The sequence below is a fragment of the Aulostomus chinensis genome, chromosome 1, assembly GCF_037954235.1.
Source record: "Aulostomus chinensis isolate RoL2024-O1b breed Wild chromosome 1, RoL_Achi_v1.0, whole genome shotgun sequence".
Taxonomy (NCBI): domain Eukaryota; kingdom Metazoa; phylum Chordata; class Actinopteri; order Syngnathiformes; family Aulostomidae; genus Aulostomus; species Aulostomus chinensis.
In genome coordinates, this window is record NC_141320.1 from 28,010,692 (window position 1) to 28,033,819 (window position 23,128).

Genomic DNA, 23,128 nt, shown 5'->3' on the forward strand with positions numbered 1-23,128 from the left:
AGGACAAATGTCAATCAAGATGTCAGAATGGAACGATCCCACTGGCTTCTGGTCAAGGGAACCATGGAGATGCTAACTTCCTGTTGGACTATCAGGGTGTCTCATCCCTGACATGCTAACTTTCTTTTGGACGATAAGCGTGTCTCATCCCTGACATGCTAACTTCCTGTTGGACGATAAGCGTGTCTCATCCCCGACATGCTAACTTCCTGTTGGACGATAAGCGTGTCTCATCCCCGACATGCTAACTTCCTGTTGGACGATAAGCGTGTCTCATCCCTGACATGCTAACTTCCTGTTGGACGATAAGCGTGTCTCATCCCTGACATGCTAACTTCCTGTTGGACGATAAGCGTGTCTCATCCCTGACATGCTAACTTCCTGTTGGATGATAAGCGTGTCTCATCCCTGACATGCTAACTTCCTGTTGGACGATAAGCGTGTCTCATCCCTCACATGCTAACTTCCTGTTGGACGATAAGCGTGTCTCATCCCTCACATGCTAACTTCCTGTTGGACGATAAGCGTGTCTCATCCCTCACATGCTAACTTCCTGTTGGACGATAAGCGTGTCTCATCCCTGACATGCTAACTTCCTGTTGGACAATAAGTGTGTCTCATCCCTGACATGCTAACTTCCTGTTGGACTATGAGGGTGTCTCATCCCTGACATGCTAACTTCCTTTTGGACTATGAGGGTGTCTCATCCCTGACATGCTAACTTCCTGTTGGACTATAAAGCCTGATTTAAGCCTGATTTATGCTTCTGTGTCGAGTAGTATTCGTACCTACGCCGTCGTCGCAGACCGTACGCCGTAGCCTGAAACGCGCCTCCAAAAAATCCTACTTACGCATCGCGTCGACGCGTGGTGACGTCAACGTCGAGGACTGTGATTGGTCCGCTCAGAACGTTATTTCCGGTTCAGTCGCAGCACAGCAACACCGCCATTTTCAAAGTTTCTGTGGTGAAAGCTCCAAGAAAAAATGGACCAAGCTGAAGAAAGGATTATCGAGGAGGTGCTCAAGTACGACCACCTCTACAACGCCTCTTCGCGGCACTACAAAGACTGACAAATGGCCAACAATTGTTGTCTGTGACCGGAAGAAAACCAAGGAATCCGACAAGAGCCCCGTAAACAATACAAAGACAAAGCCACACCCCCTAGCGGCTTGGATGTGAATTGCAGAGCAACGACGCAGAATAAACCAGGCTTTCCAGTCGCACCTGTTTTACGCCCCCGTGCCAGATAAGGACCCCCATCGGGCTGTGCCACTCTGGAGGGAGCGCGTCTCACAGTCAGTCAGCGGAACCATGCGGATCCGGGCCGGAGCTGTGGGAAGGAGCGCCAATTGTATCGGGTTGTTGTTTTCTGGACTGCAGCAGAACAGGAGCAGCCGGGACTGGAATGTAGAAGGAGGTTATCTTGAAGTTGACTCAGTTATGGTGAACGATATTGTGGTTCAACACTTGAATGAGCTTTAAGGCAAACATATTTCATGAGGAAACAACGCCGGAATTGGACGGATTTCAGCGGCACACAACAACGTATCTGATACACCTCATTGGAAACCTGGTGGTCTCAGACTAAGAAACACCAGTCACCATGAAGAAAGGAACTTTTAGCTGAGTACTCATGTTCTTTTCTGCAGGTTGAATGTGGCATTTGTTGGACAGAAGCGTCTCGTCTCAACAAAAGCACCTCTTCAGTGCTGAGGCATGATGGGGCCAGGCATGAGAATGAAGTCCCAGATCCACCAGGATGAACTCAGGTATACAGCCACTCTCCAACTGACTCACAGTTGCTTCACTGAGAATTAATTCCTATTCATTTCTTCTCTCCTTCATCTTTAACCATCCAGCTTCCAGGAAGCAGATGCTGGATGAGGCTCTGCTGAATTTGATCCTGAAGGACTGCCAGCCCCTCAGCACTGTTGAGAGGGAAGGGTTCAGGGAACTGGTTCAGGTCCTTGAGCCTCATATGTTTGCCAACCAGAAAGGTTTGTCTTGAAATGATCTAAAGCAGTAGTTGATATCTCCAGTTTATTTCATCTCTAATTTCAATGTATTGATTTACTCTGGGCGTCATTTTCAGACCATCAAACAAACGGTGGCCAAAAAGTACCAGGAGGAACGGGAAGGAGTGAAAAAGGAAGTCCAGCTGCCATGTGGACATCTGTGGACATGGTGGCTCCCTTGGCTCTGACCTGTCACTGCATTAGTGAGAATGAATGTGTTGGGAGTGCAAGACTTTCCACAAAGTCACCCTGCATCATTTTGAGGTTCGTAGCAACTCTCACCACATCACTGTCGCATCATTTCTTAGGTTTGTAGCAACTCTCATTACATCACTTTAGCATCATTTTGAGGATCGTAGCAACTCTCATTACATCACTGTAGTATCATTTTGAGGATCGTAGCAACTCTCATTACATCACTGTCGCATCATTTTGAGGATAGTAGCAACTCCCATGACATTACTGTAGCATCGTTTTGAGATTCGTAGCAACTCTCATTACATCACTGTAGTATCATTTTGAGGATCGTAGCAACTCTCACCACATCACTGTAGTATCATTTTGAGATTCGTAGCAACTCTCACTACATCACTGTAGCATCATTTTGAGGATCGTAGCAACTCTCACTACATCACTGTCGCATCATTTTGAGGATAGTCGCAACTCTCACCACATCACTGTAGCATCATTTCTTAGGTAAGTAGCAACTCTCATTACATCACTTTAGCGTGATTTTTAAATTACTATCAACTCTCACCACATCACTGTCAGCATCATTTTGAGATTAGTATCAACTCTCACTACATCACTGCCACCTCATTTTGAGGATCGTAGCAGCTCTCATTACATCACTGTCGCATCATTTTCAGGTAATTAACAACTCTCACCACATCACTGGAGCATCATTTCTTTGGTTAGTAGCAATTCTTAAGACATCACTATAGCATCGTTTTTGAGGTTTTTAGCCACTCTCACTACATCACTTTCAACATCATTTTGAGGTTAGTAGCAACTCTCACTACATCACTGTAATATCATTATGAGCTTCATCGTAATTATCACATCACTGTCGCATCATTTTTAGGATAGTAGCAACTCTCACGTCATTACTGTAGCATCATTTTGAGATTCGTAGCAACTCTCACTACATCACTGTAGCATCATTTCTTCGGTTAGTAGTAACTCTCATTACATCACTGTTGAATCATTTTGAGGTTCGTAGCAGCTCTCACCACATCACTGTAGCATCATTTCTTAGGTATGTAGCAACTTTCATTACATCACTTTAGCATGATTTTGAAATTACTATCAACTCTCACCACATGAATGTAGCATCATTTTGAGGATCGTAGCAACTCTCACTACATCAGTCGCATCATTTTGACATTTGAAGCAACTCTCAATTCATCACTGTAGCATCATTTCTTCGGTCAGTAGCAACTCCCATGACATCATTGTAGCATCATTTCTTAGGTAAGTAGCAACTCTCATTACATCACTTTAGCATGATTTTGAAATTACTATCAACTCTCACCACATCACTGTAGCATCATTTCTTAGGTTTGTAGCAAATCTCATTACATCACTCTAGCATCATTTTGAGATTAGTAGCAACTCTCATTACATCACTGTAGCATCATTTCTTAGGGAAGTAGCAACTCTCATTACACCGCTTTAGCGTTATTTTGAAATTACTATCAACTCTCACCACATCACTGTAGCATCACTTCTTAGATTTGTAGCAACTCTCATTACATCACTATCAGCATCATTTTGAGATTTGTGTCAACTCTCACTACATCATTGCCACCTCATTTTGAGGATCGTAGCAACTCTCACTACATCACTGTCGCATCATTTTGAGGATAGTCGCAACTCTCGCGACATTACTGCAGCATCATTTTGAGATTCGAAGGAACTCTCATTACATCACTGTAGCATCATTTTGAGGTTCGTAGCAACTCTCACCACATCACTGTCGCATCATTTCTCAGGTAAGTAGCAACTCTCATTACATCACTTTAGCATGATTTTGAAATTACTATCAACTCTCAGCACATGTCTGTAGCATCACTTCTTAGGTTGGTAGAAAATCTCATTACATCACTGTAGCATCATTTGGTCATTTGTAGCAACTCTCATTACATCACTGTTGCATCATTTTGAGGATAGTCGCAACTCTCACGACATTACTGGAGCATCATTTTGAGATTCCTAGCAACTCCCATGACATCACTGTACCATCATTTTGAGGTTCGTAGCAACTCTCACCACATCACTGTAGAATCATTTCTTAGGTAAGTATCAACTCTCATTACACCGCTTTAGCATTATTTTGAAATTAGTATCAACTCTCACCACATCACTGTCGCATCATTTTGAGGATCGTAGCAACTCTCACGACATTACTGTAGCATCATTTATTAGGTAAGTAGCAACTCTCACCACATCACTGTCAGCATCATTTTGAGATTAGTATCAACTCTCACTACATCACTGTAGCATCATTTCTTAGGTTCGTAGCATCTCCCATGACATCACTGTAGCATCATTTTAAGGTTTGTAGCAACTCTCACTACATTACTGGAAGCATCAGTTTGAGCATCGTACCAACTCTGCCTACATCACTGTAGCATCATTTCTTCGGTTAGAAGCAACTCTCATGACATCACTTTAGCATGATTTTGAAATTACTATCAACTCTCACCACAACACTGTCAGTATAATTTCTTAGGTTAGTAGCAACTGTCATAACATCACTGTAGCATCATTTTGAGGATCGTAGCAACTCTCACTACATCACTGTCGCATCATTTTGAGGATAGTCGCAACTCTCACCACATCACTGTCGCATCATTTCTCAGGTAAGTAGCAACTCTCATTACATCACTTTAGCATGATTTTGAAATTACTATCAACTCTCAGCACATCGCTGGAGCATCATTTTGAGGATCGTAGCAACTCTCACGACATCACTTTAGCGTGATTTTGAAATTACGATCAACTCTCACTACATCACTGTTGCATCATTTTGACATTTGTAGCAACTCTCATTATATAACTGTAGCATCATTTCTTAGGTAAGTAGCAACTCCCATGACATCACTGCAGCATCATTTTGAGGTTTGTAGCAACTCTCACGACATTACTGGAAGTATCAGTTTGAGGTTCGTAGCAACTCTCACCACATCACTGTAGCATCATTTGTTTGGTTAGAAGCAACTCTCATGACATCGCTTTAGCATGATTTTGAAATTACTATCAACTGTCACCACAACACTGTTAGCATCATTTCTTAGGTTAGGAGCAACTGTCATAACATCACTGTAGAATCATTTTGAGGATCGTAGCAACTCTCACTACATCACTGTAGCATCATTTCTTAGGTTCGTAGCATCTCCCATGACATCACTGTAGCATCATTTTAAGGTTCGTAGCAACTCTCACCACATCACTGTTGAATCATTTCTTAGGTAAGTATCAACTCTCATTACACCGCTTTAGCATTATTTTGAAATTAGTATCAACTCTCACCACATCACTGTAGCATCATTTTGAGGATCGTAGCAACTCTCACGACATTACTGTAGCGTCATTTCTTAGGTAAGTAGCAACTCTCATTACATCACTTCAGCGTGATTTTGAAATTACTATCAACTCTCACCACATCACTGTAGCATCATTTCTTAGGTTTGTAGCAACTCTCATTACATCACTGTAGCATCATTTCTTAGGTTTGTAGCAACTCTCATTACATCACTCTCGCATCATTTGGACATTTGTAGCAACTCTCATTACATCACTCTAGCATAATTTTGAGGATAGTCGCAACTCTCACGACATTCCTGGAGCATCATTTTGAGATTCCTAGCAACTCTCATTACATCACTGTAGCATCATTTTTAGGTTCGTAGCAACTCTCACCACATCACTGTAGCATCATTTCTTAGGTAAGTAGCAACTCTCATTACATCACTGTAGCATCACTTCTTAGGTTTGTCGCAACTCTCATTACATCACTTTAGCATCATTTTGAGGATCGTAGCAACTCTCACGACATCACTGTAGCATCATTTTGAGGTTTGTAGCAACTCTCACCACATCACTGTAGCATCATTTATTAGGTAAGTAGCAACTCTCACCACATCACTTTAGCATCATTTCTTAGGTATGTAGCAACTCTCATTACATCACTTTAGCGTGATTTTGAAATTACTATCAACTCTCACCACATCACTGTAGCATGAAATTGACGTTAGTAGCAACTCTAACTACATGACTGTCAGCATCACTTTGAGGTTATTCGAAACTTTCACTCCTTTGTTGTTAGCATCATTTTGAGTTCATTAGCAATTCTTACTACATCAGTGTTGCATCATTTTGAGATCATTAGCAATTCTTCCGACATCACTTTCGCATTATTTTGATGTTCGTAGCAACTCTTACTACATTATTTTTGCATTATTTAAAGGTTCGTAGCAACTCTCACTACATTACTGTTAGCATCATTTTGAGTTTATTAGCAATTCTTCCTAAATCACTGTCGCATCATTTTGAGATCTTTAGCAATTCTTCTGACATCACTGTCTCAATATTTTTAGGTTCGTAGCAACTTTTACTACATTACTGTCGCATTATTTTGAGGTTCATAGCAACTCTTACTACATTATTGTTGCATTATTTAAAGGTTCGTAGCAACTCTTCCTACATTACTGTCAGCATCACTTTGAGTTTATTAGCAACTATCACTACATTATTGTTAGCATCATTTTGAGTTTTTTAGCAATTCTTACGACATCACTGTCGCATTATTTTGAGGTTAGTAGGAACTCTTACTACATGACTGTCAGCATCACTTTGAGGCTGTTCAAAACACTTACTACATAACTGTTAGCATCACTGAGTTTATTAGTAACTATCATTACGTTACTGTTAGCATCGTTTTGAGGTCAATAGCAATTCTTACGACATCACTGTCAGGATCATTTTTAATTTACTCGCAACTCAAACCACATGACTGTCAGCATCACTTTGAGGTTTTTCGAAACTTTCACTCCATTACTGTTAGCATCATTTTGAGTTCATTTGCAATTCTTACTACATCACTGTCACATCATTTTGAGATCATTAGCAATTCTTCCGACATCACTGTCGCATTATTTTGAGGTTCGTAGCAACTCTTACTACATGACTGTCAGCATCACTTTGAGGTTATTCGAAACTTTCACTCCTTTGTTGTTAGCATCATTTTGAGTTCATTAGCAATTCTTACTACATCAGTGTCGCATCATTTTGAGATCATTAGCAATTCTTCCGACATCACTTTCGCATTATTTTGATGTTCGTAGCAACTCTTACTACATTATTTTTGCATTATTTAAAGGTTCGTAGCAACTCTCACTACATTACTGTTAGCATCATTTTGAGTTTATTAGCAATTCTTCCTAAATCACTGTCGCATCATTTTGAGATCTTTAGCAATTCTTCTGACATCACTGTCTCAATATTTTTAGGTTCGTAGCAACTTTTACTACATTACTGTCGCATTATTTTGAGGTTCGTAGCAACTCTTACTTCATTATTGTTGCATTATTTAAAGGTTCGTAGCAACTCTTCCTACATTACTGTCAGCATCACTTTGAGTTTATTAGCAACTATCACTACATTATTGTTCGCATCATTTTGAGTTTTTTAGCAATTCTTACGACATCACTGTCACATTATTTTGAGGTTAGTAGGAACTCTTACTACATGACTGTCAGCATCACTTTGAGGCTGTTCAAAACACTTACTACATTACTGTTAGCATCACTGAGTTTATTAGTAACTATCATTACATTACTGTTAGCATCATTTTGAGGTCAATAGCAATTCTTACGACATCACTGTCAGGATCATTTTTAATTTACTCGCAACTCAAACCACATGACTGTCTGCATCACTTTGAGGTTTTTCAAAACTTTCACTCCATTACTGTTAGCATCATTTTGAGTTCATTTGCAATTCTTACTACATCACTGTCACATCATTTTGAGATCATTAGCAATTCTTCCGACATCACTGTCGCATTATTTTGAGGTTCGTAGCAACTCTTACTACATGACTTTCAGCATCACTTTGAGGTTATTCGAAACGTTCACTCCATTACTGTTTGCATCACTGAGTTTCTTAGCAACTATCACTACATTACTGTTAGCATAATCTTGAGTTAATTAGCAATTCTTCTGACATCACTGTCGCATTATTTTGAGGTTCGTAGCGACTTTTACTACATTACTGTCGCATTATATTGAGGTTCGTAGCAACACTTACTCCATGACTGTCAGCATCACTGACTTGATTAGCAACTATCACTACATTACTTTTAGCATCATTTTGAGTTCATTAGCAATTCTTCCGACATCACTGTCGCAATATTTTGAGGTTCGTAGCAACTTTTACTACATTACTGTCGCATTATTTTGAGGTTCGTAGCAACACTTACTACATTACTGTAAGCATCACTGAGTTAATTAGCAACTATCACTACATTACTGTTAGCATCATCTTGAGTTCATTAGCAATTCTTCCGACATCACTGTCGCAATATTTTGAGGTTCGTAGCAACTTTTACTACATGACTGTCAGCATCACTTTGAGGTTATTCGAAACGTTCACTCCATTACTGTTGGCATCATCTTGAGTTCATTAGCAGTTCTTCCGACATCACTGTCGCAATATTTTTAGATTCGTAGCAACTCTTAGTACATGACTGCCAGCATCACTTTGAGGTTATTGGAAACGTTCACTCCATTACTGTTAGCATCATTTTGAGATCATGACCAATACCTCTGACATCACTGTCGCATCATTTTGAGATCTTTTAGCAATTCTTCTAACATCACTGTCGCATTATTTTAAGGTTCGCAGCAACTCTTACTACATTACTTTCAGCATCACTTTGAGTTTATTAGCAACTTTCACTACATTACTGTTAGCATCATTTTGAGTTTATGAGCAATTCTCACGACATCACTGTAGCATTGAATTGAGTTCATTAGCAACTCTTACTAAATGACTGTCAGCATCACTTTGAGGTTGTTCGAAACCCCTTCTACATTACTGTACGCATCACTGAGTTTCTTAGGAACTATCACTACATTACTGTTAGCATCATCTTGAGTTCATTCGCAATTCTTCCGACATCACTGTCGCAATATTTTGAGGTTCGTAGCAACTTTTACAACATTACTTTCGCATTATTTTGAGATTTGTAGCAACACTTACTACATGACTGTCAGCATCACTTTGAGGTTATTCGAAAGTTTCACTCCATTACTGTTAGCATCATTTTGAGTTCATTAGCAATTCTTACTACATCACTGTCGCATCATTTTCAGATCATTAGCAATTCTTCCGACATCACTGTCGAATTATTTTGAGGTTCGTAGCAACTCTTAGTACATGACTGTCAGCATCACTTTGAGGTTATTTGAAACGTTCACTCCATTACTGTTAGCATCATTTTGAGTTCATTTGCACTTCTTACAAAATCACTGTCGCATCATTTTGAGATCTTTAGCAGTTCTTCTGACATCACTGTCGCATTATTTTGAGGTTCGTAGCAACTCTTACTACATGACTGTCACCATCACTTTGAGGTTATTCGAAACACGTACTACATTACTGTTAGCATCATTTTAAGTTCATTAGCAATTCTTCCGACATCACTGTCGCAATATTTTGAGGTTCGTAGCAACTTTAATACATTACTGTCGCATTATATTGAGTTTCGTGGCAACTCTTACTACATCATTGTTGCATTATTTTAAGGTTCGTAGCAACTCTTACTACATTACTGTCAGCATCACTTTGAGGTTATTCGAAACGTTCACTCCATTACTGTTCGCATCATTTTGAGATCATTACCAATTCTTCTGACATCACTGTCGCATCATTTTGAGATCTTTAGCAATTCTTCTGACATCACTGTCGCATTATTTTGAGGTTCGTAGCAACTCTTACTACATGACTGTCAGCATCACTTTGAGGTTGTTCGAAACACTTACTACATTACTCTAAGCATCACTGAGTTTATTAACAACTATCACTACATTACTTTTAGCATCATTTTGAGTTCATTAGCAATTCTTACTAAATCACTGTCGCATCATTTTGAGATCTTTAGCAATTCTTCTGACATCACTGTCGCATTATTTTGAGGTTCGTAGCAACTCTTAGTACATGACTGTCAGCATCACTTTGAGGTTTTTCGAAACACTTACTACATTACTGTTAGCATCATGTTGAGTTCATTAGCAATTCTTACGACATCACTGTCCCATCAGTTTGAGATCATTAGCAATTCTTCTGACATCACTGTCGCATCATTTTGAGGTTCATAGAAACTCTTACTACATGACTGTCAGCATCACCTTGAGGTTATTCGAAACTTTCACTCCATTACTGTTCGCATCATTTTGAGTTCATTAGCAATTCTTCCAACATCACTTTCGCAATATTTTGAGGTTCGTAGCAACTCTTACTACATTACTGTTGCATTATTTAAAGGTTCGTAGCAACTCTTACTACATTACTGTCAGCATCACTTTGAGTTTATTAGCAATTATCACTCCATTAATGTTAGCATCATTTTGAGTTTATTAGCAATTCTTACGACATCACTGTAGCATTAAATTGAGTTTAGTAGCAACTCTTACTCCTCCTGGAACCGTCACCTTACCGTGGTGGAGGATTTTGAGTGCCCTAGTGACCCTAGGAGCTATGCTGTCGGGGGCATTTTTCCCCTGGTAGGGTCAACCTAGGCAGACTGGTCCTAGGCGAAGGGCCAGACAAAGAACGGTTCAACAGACCCTTCATGGAAAATCCAGCAAGTGCTACATGTACCCTGCCCGGAGGGGCACTGGGGCCCCGCCCTGGAGCCAGGCCCAGGGTGGGGGCTCGAAGGCGAGCGCCTGGTGTCCGGGCCTTGGTCCGTGGGGCCCGGCCAGTCCCTGCCCGAAGAGGAGACACAGGCACGTCCTCCCTTGGACTCACCACTCATCGGGGGAACCGGAGGGGTCCGGTGCAATGTGGTTTGGGTGGCAGTTTCAGGCGGGTGTCTCGGCTGTCTGAACCACAGACATGGAAGCTGGCTTTTGGGACATGGAACGTTACCTCTCTGGTGGGGAAGGAGCTGGAGCTGGTGGAAGAGGTTGAGTGTTACCGGCTAGATATAGTCGGCCTCACCTCCACACATAGCTCTGGGTCCGGAACCCGAGTCCTTGAGAGGGGTTGGACTTTCTCTTTTGCTGGAGTTGCTCCGGGTGAGAGGCGGAGGGCGGGGGTGGGCTTTTTGGTTGCCCCTCGACTCTCTGCCTGTACGTTGGGGTTTACCCCCGTGGACGAAAGGGTTGCTTCCCTGCGCCTTCGGGTCGGGGAACGGGTCCTGACTGTGGTCTGCGCATATGCGCCGAAAACTAGTTCAGAGTACCCACCCTTTTTGGAGTCCTTGGGAAGGGTACTGGATGGTGCCCCGGCTGGGGACTCCATTGTCCTACTGGGAGACTTCAACGCTCACGTGGGCAACGACAGCATGACCTGGAGAGGTGTGATTGGGAGGAACGGCAGGCTCGACCTGAACCCGAGTGGTGTTCAGTTATTGAACTTCTGTGCAAGTCGCAGTTTGGCCATAACGAACACCATGTTCGAGCATAAGGATGCCCACCGGTGCACATGGCACCAGGACACCCTAGGTCGCAGGTCTATGATCGATTTTATAGTCGTATCATTTGACCTGCGACCGCATGTTCTGGACACTCGGGTGAAGAGAGGAGCTGAGCTGTCAACTGATCACCACCTGGTGGTGAGTTGGATCAGATGGCAGGGGAAGATGCCGCGCAGACCTGGCAGGCCCAAACGAGTAGTGAGGGTTTGTTGGGAACGCCTGGCAGAAGAACCAGTCAGAACGATCTTTAACTCCCACCTCCGGCAGAGCTTTGATCACATCATGGGGGTAGTGGGGGACATTGAGTCCGAATGGGCCATGTTCCGCTCTGCCATTGTCGAGGCGGCTGCTGTGAGCTGTGGCCGCAAGGCTGCTGGGGCCGGCCGCGGGGGTAATCCTCGAACACGCTGGTGGACACCAGAGGTGAGGGGAGCCGTCAGGCTGAAGAAGGAGGCTTACAGGGCATGGCTGGCCAACGCTGCCCTTTGTCACCGGTTCTGTTCATAACTTTTATGGACAGAATTTCTAGGCGCAGCCGGGTGGTGGAGGGGGTTGAGTTTGGTGGCGGGAGGATGTCGTCTTTGCTGTTTGTGGATGACGTAGTCCGCTTAGCGCCATCGGGCCACGACCTCCAGCTCTTGCTGGGACAGTTTGCAGCCGAATGTGAAGCAGCTGGGATGAGAATCAGCACCTCCAAGTCTGAGGCCATGGTCCTCGGCCGGAAAAGGGTGGGTTGCCCACTCCGGGTCGGGGGGGAGGTCTTACCTCAGGTGGAGGAGTTTAAGTATCTCGGGGTCTTCTTCACGAGTGAGGGTAAGATGGAGCAGGAGATTGACAGGCGGATTGTGGCGGCATCCGCAGTCTTGCGGTTGCTAAACCAGTCTGTTGTGGTGAAGAGGGAGCTTAGCCAAAAGGCCAGGCTCTCGATTTACCGGTCAATCTACGTTCCAATCCTCACCTATGGTCATGAGCTTTGGGTAATGACCGAAAGAACAAGATCGCGAATACAAGCGGCCGAAATGAGTTTCCTCCGCAGGGTGGCTGGGCTCTCCCTTAGAGATAGGGTGAGAAGCGCAGTCATTCGGGAGGGACTCAGAGTAGAACCGCTGCTCCTCCATGTCGAGAGGAGCGAGTTGAGGTGGTTCGGGCATCTGGTGAGGATACCTCCTGGGCGCCTCCCTCTGGAGGTTTTCCAGGCATGTCCAACTGGGAGGAGGCCGACCCAGGACACGGTGGAGGGATTATATCTCTCGGCTGGCCTGGGAACGCCTCGGGATCCTCCCGGAAGAGCTGGTTGAAGTGGCTGGGGAGAGGGCAGTCTGACTTCCTTGCTGAGACTGCTGCCCTCGCGACCCGGACCCACCGGATGAAGCGGAGGACGACGAAAGACGACGAAAGAAACTCTTACTACATGACTGTCAGGATCACTTTGAAGTTGTTCGAAACTCTTACGATATGACTGTCAGGATCACTTTGAAGTTGTTCGAAACACTTACTACATGACTGTCAGCATCACTTTGAGGTTCTTCGAAACTCTTACTACATTACTGTAAGCATCACTGAGTTCATTAGCAACTATCACTACGTTACTGTTAGCATCATTTTGAGTTCATTAGCAATTCTTACGACATCACTGTCCCATCAGTTTGAGATCATTACCAATTCTTCTGACATCACTGTCGCATTATTTTGAGGTTCGAAGCAACTCTTACTAAATGACTGTCAGCATCACTTTGAGGTTGTTCCAAACACTGACTACATTACTGTAAGCATCACTGAGTTTATTAGCAACTATCACTACATGACTGTTAGCATCATTTTGAGATCATTAGCAATTCTTCCGACATCACTGTCGCAATATTTTGAGGTTCGTAGCAACACTTACTACATGACTGTCAGCATCACTTTAGGTTATTCGAAACTTTCACTCCATTACTGTTAGCATCATTTTGAGTTCATTAGCAATTCTTACTACATCACTGTCGCATCATTTTGAGATCATTAGCAATTCTTCTGACATCACTGTCACATTATTTTGAGGTTCGTAGCAACTCTTACTACATTATTGTTGCATTATTTAAAGGTTCGTAGCAACTCTTACTACATAACTGTAAGCATCACTGAGTTTATTACCAACTATCACTACATTACTGTTCGCATCATTTTGAGATCTTTAGAAATTCTTCTGACATCACTGTCGCATTATTTGAGGTTCGTAGCAACTCTTACTACATGACTGTCAGCATCACTTTGAGGTTGTTCGAAACACGTACTGCATTACTTTAAGCATCACTGAGTTGATTAGCAACTTTAAGTACATCACTGTTAGCGTCATTTTGACTTCATTAGCAATTCTTACTACATCACTGTCGCATCATTTTGAGATCATTAGCAATTCTTCCGACATCACTGTCGCATTATTTTGAGGTTCGTAGCAACTCTTACTACATTACTGTTGCATTATTTAAAGGTTCGTAGCAACTCTTACTACATTACTGTTAGCATCACTTTGAGATCATTAGCAATTCTTACTCCATCACTGTCGCATCATTTTGAGATCATTGGCAATGTTTCCAACATCACTGTCGCATTATTTTGAGGTTTGAAGCAACTATCACTACATCACTGTTAGCATTATTTTGAGTTCATTAGCAATTCTTCCGACATCACTGTAGCATTATTTTGTGGTTAGTAGCAACTCTTACGACACGACTGTCAGCATCACTTTGAGTTTATTAGCAACTTTCACTACATCACTGTCGCATCATTTTGAGTTCATTAGCAATTCTTCCGACATCACTGTAGCATTATTTTGAGGTTTTGAGGTAAACTTACAAAGCTGAGAAATGTTCATGAAGAAGAAAGGCACACGTTATGATTGAGGCCAGAAACTAAAACTCCACACCAAATGTACTTTGACTTGTAGGATAATGAACTTGAATGTGTTGAAACAGCAGATCAATGAATCCACTACCACACAACAAGATGATGACCCCCTACCACAAGATGGCGTCACAGATCCTGACGCTCTGAGCAGGAAACACCGAGCAAAACATTACAACAAAGCTCCTGTTGTTCCCTCCAGGAAAAACTGTGGCTCTGATGAGAAGAAGGATCCCAGCGTCCTCTGAGGATCCATGGCCGCACCATTGGGTAGAAGGACGATGGGGTCGGCACCAGGAGGAACCCTGGTGTCTCCGATGCAGGGAAGATGGAGCAGTGAAGAGGCCACATTGTGGCGTCCTAAAGAGGACATTTGGTGGAGCCTGAGACAGCAAACATCACGCCCCCTTCATCAGAAGAACCACAGCACCAGAAGAAAGAATCCCGGCAGTGACGACAGGGAGGATCAGGGTGACCTCCTCACCTCCACCTTTGAACCTTCAAGTGAACTTTAAAAAGCTTTAGAGTGGAGAAGGATTTTAAAACATTTTATTGTTTTTTCCTTTCATTCTCATTTGTGCGATTGTCTGATTTATTAGAAATAAACACTGTCTGCTGGGTTTCCATTGACTGTGATTCTCTTTTTGCATGCAAGTTGAAAGTTCTGCCAATAAAAACACAAGTATTTGAAGACCAAAGGAAGAACCCCCAAAGTCACGACCCTGAGATCAAAGTGAACGCTCTGATCTCAGAGGTCTGGGATATTTCCCATCCCATGGTCCTTCAAATAAGAGCCCTGTGTCTCTGTCTCAAAGTTTTCAACCGTATTTGTTTGTTAAATTAAAACCAGACGACCACTGTGGTCCTTTTTACACGGTAAGTAAAGCACAGATGCCCTGGTGGACCTGTTGGCACCCTGGACTTTGAATCCAGTGACCTGAGTCCAAGTCTCAGTTCCAGCAGGTTTCCTGCAGCCTTCAGCAGAGCTGCCATGTTTCTCTGTAGAGAACTAAGTGATGCTCTCAGCAGGTTGAGGGCACCACCAACAAGTGAGGTATGAACCTCTGACTTCCTTCTTGGCAAACAGGAAACTCCTAATACCTCATTTGAGTAAAGTACCTCATATTCCTGACATCCAAGTAGTAGTGAAGTGGAGGAAGAAGGGAGGAGATCTCCAACAGGATCCTTCTTTCCTCTGTCCTCCTTGATCTCATGGATCACCACAGTCAAGGGGAGACCCAAGCTCCCGGATGGATCTGGCACTCAGGAACTGCTGAGTTTTCCAGTGGACTTTGTTCCATCCATGGTTCAGGAACAGGACTCCTCCTGGTTAACCTGGTATCTTTCCACCCAACTGTGGGTTCTTGGAGAATTTTTCATGTCGTGTCAAGAAATCAGGCTGGTGGGTTTTTCAATGAGAGAAATTCTGGTAACTTAATTAAGTGGCATGTTTGTTGAAGCAGTAATTAACTGATAAATTAAAGAAGGCCTGGCCAGTCTTTGCTCCCAGGTCATACGATGGAGTTAGAAAGTCCTGAATCAATCTGGAGTTCCATGATTTCCTTGTGGTTCATGATCCTTTTGCCAATGTAGTCTGGAACAAGAGCAAGATGAACCTCCACATAGCAACAGGTTGATTGCAGGTGATGTCAAGTGGTATTGAGAGGAACCTCCTCCTTGTGTTTGGTTACATGGTGGAATGGTGAGCCCTCTGGACTCTGGATCCAGTGATCCCAGTTCAAGTCTTGGGGGGACCTTCCTGTCTGGAATGTGTCCCATGTAACAAACTGATCAAGAGATGCAATGTGGCTCTAATGTTCTGGTTCATTTCTTACTGCCATGAACACAGACTGTGTGTTTAATGTTAACAATAAATGCAACAACTAAAAAGCCAGTAGCTCCTGTGGAAAAAAATTCTACTTTGTCAGTGAATTAATTCAGTCTGCAACTGTCAGTGTCTGTCAGGATGGCCGAGCGGTCTAAGGCGCAGCGTTCAGGTCGCAGTCTCTCCTGGAGGCGTGGGTTCGAATCCCACTTCTGACAAAGGACATTTTCTCCACATTCCCATGCATCCACAGTGGTACATTCCAAACCCAGTTGAAGCTGCTCTCCACTGATGGGAGTGAGTGGTTGAACTGGCAGCAGAGGAGGCAAAGGAGCTTCCCTGTGATGGTCCAACATTGCCTGGTTTCCTCCAACATGGAGCAGCCACCAAACTCTAACTTCAATGTTGGATCAAAGTCTGCTGAAGGAATGTGTTTTCTTTCAATTCACATTTTGTCCATTAACTTCATAATCAGAGTCGCCATCTCATCACATGACTAAAGTCTGGGTTCTGTATTGGTGGTAAAATATCCTTCCATGCCCCTCACTAGTTTGCACACAGAAAAGCATATTTTACTGGTTTCAGATCTCTTAGCTTGTTCTCTCACTTAAACCAGCTGAGGCAGCTTTCATTGTGTGATTGATTTAAAATATAAATATGGAACAGAACCATTGGAATCAGATGTCAGGACATTTGAAGGAATGTCAATCTCCTGTTGAAATGTTGCAGTGTGCAGCTGAGGCTCTCTGGCAGTGGCACCAGGAGCCACAATGGCAGAACCTGGACCCTCCTGGAGGAGAACCACAGGTGAGGGCCTTCTTGGCTCCAGATTGATGGAAATCAAGTGTCTGAGGCTGTTAGCAGCCATGAAGTTGATCTGGTTGGCACTGGTATTTGTTCTTGCTGCAGCTCAGGAGTGATTCAGGAGAAGAGTTTCAGAACAGCCCAGGTTGGGGACTGGAATTTTAGAATTTCCCCTGGAACCAGACAAACTTGGAGGGTAAAAGCTCCAATCATAGCCACTCAGATGCAGCAGCAGAAGAAGCTGTCATCCACCCTGACAGTCAGAGCATCAAGTCAAGAAAACATCACCATCTTGTAGTTCCAAACCTTCACCTGTCAGATTCAGCTACTTCTTATTGTGGGACTTTAAACTTGAACACAATGGAATTTGGACAAGGAGTTTTCCTTCCAGTCCAAACATCATCGTCCAACCTCCAACCAGAGGTCCATCAGTTATCATGGAGCCACAGGTGGAGTCTGGATTCTTTTCTAGAATGAGACGGCAATGAGAGTCCTGCCAAGTGACATCAGTCACACGACTGGATGACAGTGTAGATGCCATTGTAGAGGTTGGGGAAATAGTCTCTGAGAATCCAGCTTGAACCCACAGCCTCCTTGTTTTCCAAAAACCATCAGTCTCCCTCCAATCCTGTACTTGGGTAAACAACAAAAACAGAGTAAAAGTCTCTGGCAACATATTTGTTTCCTGTAGGGTTTCTTCATGTATGTGTGGTGTACCTGCTTTCCCAGAGGACTGCCATCTTTGTTCTGTGGGCTGACATGTTTTAGTGTCAGCACAGGTCATAGCGCTGAGACTGAACTCTCATTCTCCTCCAAGTATTATTTCCACCTCACACTCCTGCAGATATTCAAGTGAACAGGGAACACAAATTTATGCTCAACTTCTCCTGTGTATTCATCCACAGTCACTAAACAACAACCAAACCAAACAAAAGAGGGTTTGCTAGCATGGCGATCAGCTGTAGTTCACAATCTTATCCAGGTCATATGACTCAGGAGTAGCGTGGCCGTCTGGCAACCAAAGGGTGGCTGGTTTGATCCTCACTTTCTCCAGTGACCATGTCAAAGTGTCCTTGAGTAAGATACTGAACCCCTAAATACTTCTGATGAGTAGGTTGGCTCCTTGCATGGCAGCCTTCAGCATCAGTGTGTGAGTGTGTGTGAATGAGAGGACATTGTTCAGCTCCTTGAGGGCTGCTGAGGTAGAAAGGCTCTGTACAAACTGAGTCCTTTTACCATTTCTTTCCTGCTTCTAGCGGCGCTGTCGTCACTTCCTGTGACCGTGGAGGGAAGGGGTCCCCCTTCAGAATAAGTTTGATATCATGATGTTACTTCCTCTTCAACACGCCTTTAGCAGACCAACTCAGAGAGCAGCACAGTGAGGTAGTGTGGCCGAGCGGTCTAAGGCGCTGGATTAAGGCTCCAGTCTCTAAGGAGGCGTGGGTTCAAATCCCACCACTGCCATCATTTCCCAGGTCACTGGAGAGGTGTCATCAAAATGAGCCCTGGAATCACAAGGTTTGCTGTGACGAGAGGCACTGACATCAAGACATGTTTGGAGCTGTTTATGGTTGATGGTTCTGTTCATGCCACTGTCACTAAAAAGAGTCAGCATTGCTGTGACAAACCTCAAAGGAAAAAAAGTCCATGGTGACAAGTGGAAAGACATTGATGAGGGACACCAGGATGCTTCTGTTGGTGTTCTTCTTCTTCCTGGAGTGTTCAGATCCTGCAGTGAGGCCACTGATCGTCTCTGGGACGCATCGACAGGCAGAAATATTTTCCGGGCCACAAGGCCACTTCAGAACTTTCAACGAACATCAAGAGTCCTCAGATTTGACGACAGAGACACCGGAGCAAGAACTGACAAGCTTGCCCCCATTGGGGATGTCTGGGAAAGATGGGTGCAGCTCCTTGCACCAACATTCAACCCAGGGCCAGAGGTGAGAGTGGATGAACGTCTTGTCCCTTTCTGAGGAAAATGCCCCTTCCAGCAGTCCATGCCCAGTAACCAGGAAGGACGGCAGAGCAGAGTTTGTGTTCTGGCTTGTTCTGCTTTTCATTTAGTGTTTATATTAAAGTTCTGTTGCTGAAAAAAAGACTTTTATGCCAAACCCAAAGGTTCATTTTATCATTTTTTTAATTGAAATCGAGGGTTTACTGAGTAAAAAAAGGTCCAGAGGCCCACAACAAAATATTCAAATCAATATTTCCATGGATAAGGAAGCCTACCAAGGAAACCAAGAGATGGAAACAACTTGGATGATAGAAAATTGTTTTTAGTGAATTTTACAGCTGATTGAAGATGTGGGTCAAAACTGACCGTTACCATAGATATGGGAACAGAAAACTCAAATGGAAGCTCAAAAGGGGACTTAGCTCCAATGGTAGAGTGCTAGCTTAGCATGTGGGAGGTAGAGGGATCCATGCCCTCCTTCTCAGAATACTTCAGCTTGTTCTGTTGATCAGAGGAGCTGCTGGGTGATGAATGCTGATGTTTGTCCACTGCTGTGATAAAGTGTCCCCTGTTACTGAGATGAGGATGAACACCTGCTCAGGTCAAAGCTGCAATCAAACCAGGGACTCTGAACCTCCCACACAGTGAAGGAGTTTGTCCTGCAGGTTGATGGACGCTTATTAAGTTCTATCTTTGATCAAATATAAGAAATGTAAAATAATTCAACATTGATTGCATTTCCCTCCTTTCTTTGGTGCCCTCAGACTTTCTGAGAACTGTAGGAGGAACTGCTCACTATTCTGTGTTTCTTCTGCTCAGTGGAGGAAGGAACGAAGGACCGGAGCTCTAAGATTTTCAGTTCCTACATCAGTGAACAGACTTTCTGTGCTGCAAGGAACCAAAGCTACTAAGGAGGATTACAGAGTTTGGGAGTCAGTGACTTAATAGAGTCTAACAAAGGGTTGAACCTGAATGAGACAGTCACCCTTCAACATGGGGCCATGGCAGAGTGAACCAAGAACACTACAATGGGGGTGAGAGAGGAGCCATGATGGATTCACAGTTCATCACCTCCACCATCATGTGGACCACCTGATCACCTCTCCTTCAACCTCTAAATAACTCATTCCCTGACCGGGAATCGAACCCGGGCTGCGGCGGTGAAAGCACCAAATCCTAGCCACTAGACCATCAGGGACCACACTGAGCTCTCCAACAACAGAGACTATAGACAATGACTCAAGAACACAGGACTCTGTTGTCTCAGCTTGAGATGCAGAGGGTCCACCAAGACCACCAGACACCTCAGCCTCCTAAAGACAGTCCACCCCAAGGATCCTGTCCCCCTCTGCTCCAACTCAGCCCTCCATTCATAACTGACTTTGTCTCAGTCTCTTCCCAATGCCAGTCACTGAAACACTGACAATGTGATGGGGCTTCCTGTCTTTATTACATTTTCTTCAAAGGATCCCGTGTGTCTTCTTTCTCTCTGTCTGTACTGGAGTGTGGTACCAGGCCCAGCTTGAACGGGTGACTGTGTCTGAGTGGGTCGAGGCTGGGCTGCAGGTATTGGGAGGTTTGAACCCATCTGTGAGGCTCCAGGTGGAGCGATCACCTGTGAGGGTCCAGGGACAGCAGGAAGCTGCACAGATGGTAAAGACATGGAGGGGAGACAGGTGGTGCTGGAGCAGTGACAGGAAGTGTCTGGCATTTTGGTTCATCCTGTGAGATGACGTGAGGTTGTGGTTTTGCCTCCAGCCTCACCTCCTCATCAGTGTTCAAAAGGTTCAAAGGTGAAAAAATGGGATTCAACCAAACAGCTGGAATGAAGAGTTGGTAACACTTGCAGAGCTGCAGGGAGCTGGACAGGTCTCACCGTGGGGGGATTTGTCCCACAGATCCTGCTGAAGTGGCTCCTCCTCCTGAGACCTGCAATGCTGGCTGGACCTTTGGAAAAAGAACACAACAAATCTTCATAAACATTTACTTCAGCAGGAACACACAAGAAGGTGGGACTGGTTCCTTTTTCATGTTCACTATTTTGTCGTCTTGGTTCATGTTTTGGTTGTCAAAGTTAATTCTGAATATTTGTGGAAAGTTCGCCTGCCTTTACTTGTACCAATACTTCCTTTAGTAACAAATTAAAAAGCTCAAGCTAAACTTCAGTCAGGACAACCATTCTTTCTCATTCTTAGGCCTCTGTTTTATGTCCATGACCATCCTGTCTGTCACCTTTTGTGATGGAGACATCGGTTGATGACATCAGCAACGGTCCTCAACCTAACTGCCTCTGCCAGAAGTGAGCTGTCATCTGTCTCAGGGGACACAGTCGGGTGGACCGGGGCGGATGAGGGCCTGCTGCTTCCTTGAAATATTTCTAAATATTTCAGTTGCAACTGTATAGTGATGGTGGCTCAGTTTAGAGCTGTCAATCAATGTTAATAACTGATCTTAGCATCTGGAGATTATTTTAGGAACACAAATACTTTTACTTCATTCTGAGGATGAGCAGACGTTCAATATAATTCTCATTTCCTGGTCAAAGACTCCTGCTAGTCAGAGAGGATCTGGGCTGGATTGGAAAGCTTCTGAGAGGAAAACCTTCACTCTGGACTGGACTGAGAACGGAGCAGCCTCAGCTTCCTGGAGCCTGACTTGCCTCTGTGGTCTAAGGTTGTGTGGGCTGACATCACAGTGAAACTACTGAGATCACAGAGCCTTTGAGATCACAGGCTGACTTCCTTTTTATCCCTAAAATGAAGAATAAAAATGTTGTGTCTGTGTTTGTGTTGCTGCATCAGTTAAACAGTGACTCTGACAGAGGGGGTGTAGCTCAGTGGTAGAGCGCATGCTTTGCATGTATGAGGCCCCGGGTTCAATCCCCGGCATCTCCAGCTGGTCCTTTGGAGCCTTCATCTTATCAGCTCAAGTGATCCATAAATGTGACAACAGTTGATAACAAACTACCAGAAGAGAAACCAGTCTGTTGCATATCAAAGTATTTGTAGCTGGGTCAGTGTGACTGTGAGCCTTCATAGCCAGCATGAAGGAGCTGGTTTTATCTTTGGAGGGGAAATCCCACACACAGCTGCTCTCAGTTCCAAATGTGTGTGTCCTCACTCCTCCGTCCTCCTGCTGCCCTCAGAATACAGACACAATTCAACCTGGCAAGTTTGGAGCATAGAAGTGCTCCTGAAGAGATGTGTGTCAGCCCACAGCTGGCTGTTCTTCCCTGGAACCTCAAGATGAAACTGCTTCCACAGATTGGAAATGAATCTGATGTTGACTTTTGGACAAATCACCTGTTCATCAGTTCATCATCACTTCCATCCATTTCTACTGCTGATCTTGTTATAGAAAGGAGTCTATCTGCTGTGTGACTGAGGCAGTTACTGTGAGCTGCTGCATGTCTCAGTGTGTGTGTGGGGGGGGGGGGCTGTGTGTGACTGGTCGGCTGCCAAGGATTATTGATGAGATCAATCATGATCAGCTCTGAGATCACGGCACAGAAGAAGGAGACTTTTTGATTTTTGGGGGTTCAGTTTCTAAGTCAGACACATCATCACAATTTGAAGTTTTCCTCCAGTAAAAAACAAAACCAAACAAAAACATGATTTGACTTTTGATGTCTCCATTTTTTGGAAATTGTGAGTCCAACAAGCAGGAGGCCGTTTGAGCTTGGAAACTGTGAAGCATCACCAGTAACTGCTGGTTAATTTACAGGTGTTTCCTCCAAAAAGTTTAAAATGAACTCAATGCTGAATCCCTCGTCGTCATCACTGAGCTGCAGAACTGGTCCATGCAGGAGGCTGAGCAGGTCTTCCTCTCTGGTCCAGTGTCTCAGCACAGGTCAGAGTAGAGAATTAAAACATGAACACAAATCTTTATCAGCTATTTACTGATATCAGTGACTACCTTCAAGTAAGAGTGTTAGTGA

The 23,128-nt window shown here is 43.8% G+C and overlaps 3 non-coding genes across 3 annotated transcripts; 2 read left to right on the forward strand and 1 right to left on the reverse strand.

Moving 5' to 3' along the window:
- Positions 1-18,616: 18,616 nt before the first annotated feature.
- Positions 18,617-18,698, forward strand: trnal-aag (transfer RNA leucine (anticodon AAG)). Its single transcript has one exon. It is a non-coding gene; the product is annotated as a tRNA-Leu (tRNA).
- Positions 18,699-20,317: 1,619 nt separating this feature from the next.
- Positions 20,318-20,389, reverse strand: trnae-uuc (transfer RNA glutamic acid (anticodon UUC)). Its single transcript has one exon. It is a non-coding gene; the product is annotated as a tRNA-Glu (tRNA).
- Positions 20,390-22,013: 1,624 nt separating this feature from the next.
- trnaa-ugc (transfer RNA alanine (anticodon UGC)) lies at positions 22,014-22,085 on the forward strand. Its single transcript has one exon. It is a non-coding gene; the product is annotated as a tRNA-Ala (tRNA).
- The last annotated feature ends 1,043 nt before the right edge of the window (positions 22,086-23,128 follow it).